This window comes from Carlito syrichta, unplaced genomic scaffold (genome assembly GCF_000164805.1).
Source record: "Carlito syrichta isolate Samal-C Ts95f unplaced genomic scaffold, Tarsius_syrichta-2.0.1 Scaffold305248, whole genome shotgun sequence".
Lineage (NCBI taxonomy): Eukaryota > Metazoa > Chordata > Mammalia > Primates > Tarsiidae > Carlito > Carlito syrichta.
Window position 1 is genome coordinate 494,788 of NW_007249344.1, and position 8,128 is coordinate 502,915.

An 8,128-nucleotide genomic window follows, 5' to 3' on the forward strand; every position below is an offset into this window, starting at 1 on the left:
AAAAAAAAAAAAAAGATGAGAAGAGCAAGACCCAAAAGATACAAGACCTTGTGTGGCGGTCACATGGAGCCCCACCCCCACGTTTCCACTCTCTCCTCTCCCCATTGTAAAATAAAAGCTCTATCGGTGGATACAAAACTCAGGTGGAACCACGTGGAAATGCTTTTGTAAGTCAAAAACAGGTGAATGTCAGCCATTTGGTGTAACTTCTCATTTTCCCGCTTCATCCTTACAGCAATCCTGCGAAGTGAGTACTCTTTGTAGGAAACTGAGGCACAGAGAGAGCAAGTAACCCTCCCAAGGTTAACAGCTGACTTGTGGCCATCCTGGGTTTCACACTGAGGCCGAACTGATGCCAAATCTGCGCTCCCTCCAGGCCGTGTGCTGCCTGGTTGAATAGCTCTACCTTCAGACAAGTGATGGTCACTCTTGTAGGGGCCGTCATCCAGGGAACCCAGCGAGTCCCATCCCCCCCAGCCCCCCATCACAGCCCCCCATCTCCTGCTCTTCTTCCCAGGTGACAGGGCAGAGGCAGAGTGAGGTGAGAAATTCTCTCAGCAACCTCGCCTTCTGGAAGGCATGTAGGCTGTCTCCTTGACAGACCCTCGGGCTTGTTTGCTTTTTTGTTTGTTTTGTTTTTGAGGGTTTTTTTATTTCTGCATCAGGGTATCCCTGCCGTCCAAGCTGGAATGCAGTGGCATGGCCACGACCACCATAGCCTCAACCTGCTGGGCTCAGGCGATCCTTCCACCTCAGCCTCCTAAGTGGCTGAGACTACAGGCGTGCGCCACTGCTCCCGGCTAATTTTTTAAAATTTATTGTAGAAATGAGGGCTCACCAAGTTGGCCAGGCTGGTCTCGAACCCCTGGGCTCAAGCAATCCTCTCGCCTCCACCTCCCAAAGTGCTGGGATTACAGGCATGAGCCACTGCACCTGGCCTGCTTGGTTTTGTTTTTGAACAGCTGATACGTTTAATTAACTTTTCACTGAAAAGGCACTTAATGAGAGCCTAAAATGTAAGCATTAGAGATAAATAGATTTTGACAAGTTAGAAAGTAGTATATTCTATAATAAATGGGAAAATACAGTCTGATAATTCTGATAAAGAGAATAGATGGAAAAAGATTCGAGTTTTCCATTTCTAAAAAAATGGGCTAAACGGTGACTCAGACCTGTAATCCCAACATTTTGAGAGACAGAGACAGGAGGATCACTTGAGCCCAGTAGTTTGAAACCTGCCTGGGCAACATAGTAAGACCCCAACGTCACCAAAAAAAAAAAAAGAATATTAGCCAGGCCTTGTGGCACATGCTTGGAGTCCCAGCTACTCGAGAGGCTGAGGCAGAAGGATCTCTTGAGCCCAGGAAGTCAAGGCTGCAGTGAGCCATGATCACACCACTGCACTCCAGCCTGGACAACAGCCTGGGCAACAGAGCAATACCCTATCTCAATCCATCAATCAATAAGCAAACCAACAAATAAATAAACATACCCCTTCAAGGAGAAGGCATAGGGTATTCCCAGGTATAAAAATTCAGACATATGTACAAGAAAAAAAAAGGATAATCTAGATTGAAGTTTTATCTAGGAAGCAGATAGACATACACAGAAACTTTTAGATTTTATTTTAGAGTTGTGGCGTGCAAGTGAGAGTTTGCAACATAAGTAGGCTGCATGTAGGCAAAGCTTAGGCTTCGAGCTGGCCCTCTCTCCTCCCGTAGTGGACCAGGGATGCTCTGGGTTGTCCTCCTCCCTTTTCCCTCCCTCCCCTAGCCATGTCCTGAGACTGTGGATCCCGCCCTTGGCTCATGTGAGCAGTGATCAGGGACCGCTTATGAGTGAGAGCGTGTGGTATTCAGTTCTTTGCTCCTGTGGTAGTTCACTGAGTATGATGGTCTCCGACTGCATCCAAGTGGCTGAAGTCATGAGTTTGTTCTTCTTTATGGCTGTGTACAAGACATAAGTTGATGTGCCCTTTTCTCTCTCTGGCCGGGCAGTAGCCGGCCAGGTCTGTGTATTAGGGACCCACCACGTTGTTGGGAACAGAAGTCAGTCATGGTGGCAGGAAGACAGCTTGGCAGATACACTGAGATAGGACAGAAGCAGTAGGGCAATGGTGGGTTTGACCCGCCCCAGTCAGTTGCTGCTGTCCTTTGGCTCCAGGCCACAGTCAGATCTCCCAAGTCTGAAATGCGCAGGGCAAGCCAGGAGGTCAGAAGTCCAGCAGGAGTTGATACTGCAGTTGTGAGTGCCGAGGCAGTCGGGAAGCAGAATCCCGCCTTCTTCAGAATTCCTCCTTCTTCTGCAAGAAACCTCAGTGGTTTCTCTTAAGGCCTTCAGCGGACTGGCTGAAGGCTGCCCACATTATGGAGGGTAACCTGCTTTACTCAGAGTCCCCTGACCTAAATGTGAGTTGCGTCTTTAAAAATACCTTCACAGAAACATCTAGACTGATGCTTGACCAAAAACAGCACCATGGTCTAGCCAAGTTGACACACAAAATTGACCATTGTACCTTCTAGAGAACATGATTGGAAAAGTAGATCATTTGTTCCCAAAAATCCACTTGGGAAGAAATCGAAGGAGATGAACCGTTTACAACCAAGGAAAAGCACAGAATAGTCATTACGTGGGAAAACACACAGCCTCCATAACAATTCAAGAAATGCTATGTAAATAACAGTATGGGAACATCCTTATTCAATACCTAAAAACTAAACACACCCCCTGGCCGCAGTGTGTCAGTGTGGAACCCATGTCTGTGTCAATGGGGCTGTGTCAGGGCCCTGACCCTTCCGGCATCGCCTTCAGAGATGTAAGCTGGCTGTCACCCCTCAGGGGTGCTGCCAACTTCTGGAATAGACTTGAAAGTTCTCAAAGCTCTCGTGACCCGGTCCCTTATGTCACAGCCCAGGAAACAGACCCGGAGGGAAGAAACTGCCATCTCCACCAGTCAGAAAAATTGGGATTCAAGCCAGCATGCTGGCTTCCTAACTGCCTGTGTCCTCCTGACGTGCCAGGACATTGCCTCAAATAACTGTGCAAAAGAGCTTCCTTTTAAACAATGGGAATCAGCATTGGCTGAATACTGGATTCCCCCGACTTGAGGACTGTCGACAGGTCCCACCCCAGAGGCTCTGAGTTCACTGGCCGGAGGTGGGGCCTGGGGTTTGAAGCTCCTTGGGTCATTGCAATGTGCAGCCAGGGCTGAGCTCTAGGGGATCTCCTGCCTTCATATCCACTCTCCTGGCCTCACGCTTCCCAGTCGAAGACCACTCCCTTGGATGGAGAATGTCAAAGTCAAGTTGGGTCCCGTCGGCAGAATCTCAGCCTTGTCGCTCTTGCTTGTTTATGGCCTCCTGTCTCTCCCGGCCCGCAGTGCAACTTGAAAGAATCCCACCTGACTCTAGCACGTCTCTTGAGTCTCCCCCCTTTAGACCTTGGCCTCCTTGGCTCATTTCAACTCTTTGGGACACGCCCTCGGGTTTCTGCTTCTCCTTCCATATTTTGTACACGTCTTTGTCAAGTCAGCTCTGCCCAAGTCTAGGGGCTTACAGGGCTGCATAGGGGGAGTCTCTCCTCAGCTGAGCTCTCGGGGAAGTGAGTGGGATGGTCAGAAAGGCCACCACCACACAGGATGGCGCCCATTCCAATGACAGCCTGTGAAGGGGAGAAGCACTGAGGTCAGTGGGAAGGGGAGAAGCCCAGGAATGCTTCCAGGAGGAGGCAGTGTTTGATCAGAGAGTGCATGGAGTTGTCTGGGTAAGAAGTGGGGGAAGGACATTCCGGGCAGCTGGAACAAAGCATAAGGATGGAGTGGACAGCTGCCAGAAGCGGGGGTCAGAGTGGGCACTTAGGCTGGGCGGGTGGGTAGGAGGCTTCTTGGGGGCCGTTTGTGGCTGGCGTCTACGAATTTTTTTTTGAGGACGAAGGGGTTTAGGTGGGAAAGTGACCAGACCGTTTCCATTCCATGGTGTTGAGGAGATGGCGATCAGAGAAGGGCAAGACCAGAGGCGAGGAAGTCTGCTGTGCCCCTTGCTTAAGTAAAGACCCCTGAGGCCGTGGGAACGAGGATGCCGAGGGCGGGATGGGGGAGGGGCTGGAGGTGGAGGTTCAGCCAGGACTGGCTGGCTGACTGGTGTACCCGGGGCCCCAGCTGGCCTTTCAGGGTCTTTGCACACATTAGAACACCGTATCCTGGGCCACGCATGGTGGCTCACGTCTATAATCCCAGAACTTTAGGAGGCTGAGGTGGGAGGATCTCTCGAGCCCAGGAGTTCGAGACCAGCCTGGGCAACACAGTGAGACCTTGTCTCTACAAGAAAAAAAAAAAAAACATTAGCTGAGTATGGTGGCATGCACCTGTAGTGGGTGGAATGGCTCGTCCTATCCAAAATGAGAATGAGTGGTTCCTAAAACGTACACCCGCCGTTCTGTCCCAGAAGCTGTCCCGGACGTCATCACATGACGTCTTAAGTTGAGACATGCCTATCCTTTTTTCATAACCTCCTGGGGACTCATTCGATAAAGAGGTACTGAGTGCCAACTTTATGCCAGGTCCACACGAGGAGAGGGATAAACTCAGACCTTATCATCTAAGCCAAATTCCTGGTGGTGGAAGGCAAATCTTCCAACAAGATGCTGTGGCCACCTTTGCTTCCCACCTTGGAGCCAGCAGTCCTGGGCAGGACTGCTGGCTCCTTCACTTCTGCAAGTCATTCAAGCCCTCCGTGTCTTAGTCTCCTTGCACGTAAAGTGGGAAGACGGAGGTTCTACCTCACAGGGTTGCTGTGAGGAGTAACCTGAGTTAGCGCATGTGATATATGTGAACGTAGCATCTAGCAGATAGTAAGCGCTCAAGTAATGTCAGTGATTCCTGCTCTTGTATTTGTTTTGTGTAATACTTCATTTCAAGATTAATGATCATGCCCTCAGCTGGTGAAAAGATACCAGAGGGTTGGGCATGGTGGCTCATGCTTGTGATCCCAGCACTTTTGGAGGCTGAGGTGGGAGGATTGCTTGAGTCCGGGAGTTTGAGGACAGCCTGGACAACACAGTGAGACCCCATCTCTTTAAAAAAGGGGGGGGCATCAATGAGATGAAAAATATTGCATGACATACTGTAACTTGAGTTTAAAAGCCAGTTACAAACAATGTGAGCTCTCAATCTCAGAAAACTATAAACATATGCATAGACAGAAGGGCTGAGGACATTTCTGAGCTGGTTTCATCTTCTCCTTCATGGTTAACCTATTTTCCAAAAATTTTTTTACATGGGCATGTAAACAGAACAAAAGTTATTTAAACATACAAAACAACAACAAAACAGACTTTAAGGATCCCGTTTGTCAGTCTTTTCTAGGCTAGAATCCAAGTTTCTTGAAGGCAAGAGTGGTGGCATGTCAGAATCTGACAAACCTCCCTTGTGTCGTGTCCGGTTCTATTTCAGGCCGGCTCGAAGACAAAGGAAGAACTAGGCCAAGCGTGTTTCCGTTTCGGACTCCTTTTCCGTCCCTGTCTCCCTTCCAAGGCGCTGGCGCAGAGGACTAAGTCCTTCCTTCTTTCAACTGGCATGTGTTGAGAGTCTCCTGGAGCCCAGGACTGTGCAAGCCCTGAGAACAAAAAGAAGTCCACCCTCGGTGGCCTGTGGCCTCACGCTGCCCCTGCTGGCCACCCACTACGATGGCTCACAGCCCAGGGGGCACCCCCATGCCCCCACCAGCCTCAGCCCTTCCCTGTTCCTGCAGGGCACACGCCTGCCTCTGTTCCAGTTTGCTCTGGATGACATAATCCCCCCACATCTGTCCTGACGTGTCCCTGTGTATCATTCGAGTCCTGGCAGAAAACAGCATTGCGCTCAAAAGGGCTTAACTAATGATAATTGAATCAAGAGAAGCTGGGAGAGATGTGGGCGGGGTTCGGGAGTCCAACCGGGCATGCCAGGGCCTCCAAGGACTGGGAACAGCCGGAAGCCATGACCACCGCTAGGCCTGAAGGGGAATTATTATTGCCGGAGTTGACTGAAGATGGTGTGATCATCTGCAGTCACAGAGTACACAGACACTGCGAGTCCCTGGCATCAAAGCTGGAGGAGTGTGAGGAATAAAGACCCAACCTCTCCCTCCACCTTCTCCTCTCCTGTCTCATCTCCTGCCAGTGCCCATTTGGCTGAACTCATGCAAGCCAGAGGGCAAGGGTACCCGGGTGACACAGTTCACCCGGCAACGTGTGACCGTCCTAGGAAAAGTTTCATGGTGGATCACAGTTAAAAGAGACACATCCTTGAGAACCTTCTAAACGAACGACATCCATTTCAGGCCTGGGTAGTCCAGTGGGGGAGATATTGTGAGTTAAGCCTTCTAAGCAATCAGCCCTCTCCTCCCTGCTCCTGGAGGTAACTGGAGGATGCTCTTCGAAAAGCTAAATGAGGCGGTGGCTCGCATCTATAACCTCAGCACTTTGGGAGGCCAAGGCAGGAGGACTGCTTGAGTCCAAGAGCTCGAGACCAGCCTGGGCCACATAGTGAGACCTGGTCTCGACATAAAACAAAAGAAATTTAGCTGGGCATGGTGGCGTGCACCCATAGTCCCAGCTACACAGGAGGCTGAGGTGGAAGGATCACCCGAGCCCAGGAGGCCAAGGCTGTGGTGAGCCGGGATGGTGCCACTGCACTCCAGTCTGGGCAACAGAGCGAGACCGCAACCCTAAAAACAAAAACAAAAGAAAGAAAGAAAAGGTGTAATGAATGCATTGAAACTTTGTAATTTTTTTCTCTTATTCTGGTTAGATTTGAAGCCAATCTAGAGGTCGAGGGGTGCCTGGTGGATTTGAGTACCCAGACTGTCTCGCCAACGCCCTTGTTTTTTATGTTCACAGTAGGCCTCAAAGGCAGAGACGGGAAGCACACGAAGATGCTCACAAGCCAGTCAGGTAAGGCCGTCCCGGTGCCCCTTCCTCCCTGCTCGGGCACCGCGGCCCCTCCCCGACTCCTCGCCGAAGACCTGGAAGCGGAGGGGTGAGGGGAAGAGAGGGCTGAAGGGAGATGGTGAGGGTTCACCGGCCCAGCTGGGAGACAGCATGGCGGCCGGGGCACTGGCTTTCCTCTCCCGGCACAGCTTCCTCCTGCGCACAGCTGCGGTGGGGTCCTGAGTCCACATTCTCCCCCTTCTTGGTCCTCCCTCAAGGACGCCTCCTCGCGGCCCAGGACTGGCAAGGGCTCTTCTGTCTGTGTGCCACTTTCTGGTTGGAAAAGTCCTTCCCACCCGTCTGGTCACAGAGCTCTACCTTTGATCAGATGGGGAAACCGAGGCTCCCGGGAAGCAGGCGAGCGGCCTCCAGGAGCACAGCAGCTGATCCCGAAGGGTGTCAGAGCCCCGTTTTTCTGTTTCCCAGACTCGTTCCCTCCGAGAGTGCTGAAGGGTTTCTCCAGGAGAGGAGACAGTGGGAGACCTAAAAGGGACCGAGTCGTGACCAGGGAGACGGCTGTGCCTGCAGAGGCTGAAACGCAGCTGGGCAGTGCTCCTCCGAGTGTTGTCTCCCGACCAGCCGTCTCGGCCGCATTTGGGACCTTGTGAGAGTCGCAGATTCTTAGGCCCCAGCCCAGGCCGCCTGTTCAGAAGCTTCAGGGGGTGTGGGAGTTGCAGGAACCTACGTTTGAACAAGCCCTCCTGGCCAGGCACGGTGGCTTGCACCTGTAATCCCAGCACTTGGGGAGGCTGAGGTGAGAGGATGGCTTGAGCCCAGGAGTTCAAGACCAGCCTGGGCAACATAGCAAAACCTCGACTCTACAGTAAATAAATAAAATTAACCTGGTGCGGTGGTCCAGCTACTCGGGAGGCTGAGGCAGGAGGAAGGCCTGAGCCCAGGAGGTCAAGGCTGCGGTGAGCCGTGATTGTGCTGCAGTGCTCCAGCCCGGGTGACAGAGTGAGACCATGACTCAAAAAAGGGGGTTGACTAGGGGGAAGACTAAGGAGATACATCTGTATTACTTGTGTCTACAAGAAACTGGTCAGATAGACGAGAAACTGATGAGAGAAGCACGTATGAATGGGGTGGGGGTTGGATGGAGACAGAAGTGGGAGGCCGACTCTTCACAGCATTGCCTTCTTTTATTTAAAAAAAATTCTTT

The 8,128-nt window shown here is 51.6% G+C and overlaps 1 protein-coding gene across 1 annotated transcript in view; it reads left to right on the forward strand.

Moving 5' to 3' along the window:
* Positions 1-6,879: 6,879 nt before the first annotated feature.
* Positions 6,880-8,128, forward strand: part of GABRR1 (gamma-aminobutyric acid type A receptor rho1 subunit) — a 31,002-nt gene continuing 29,753 nt past the window's right edge. Inside the window, exon 1 of the mRNA XM_008061424.1 lies at positions 6,880-6,930. The gene's annotated coding sequence lies outside the window, so the exon portion shown is untranslated. The remainder of the gene's footprint in view (positions 6,931-8,128) is intronic.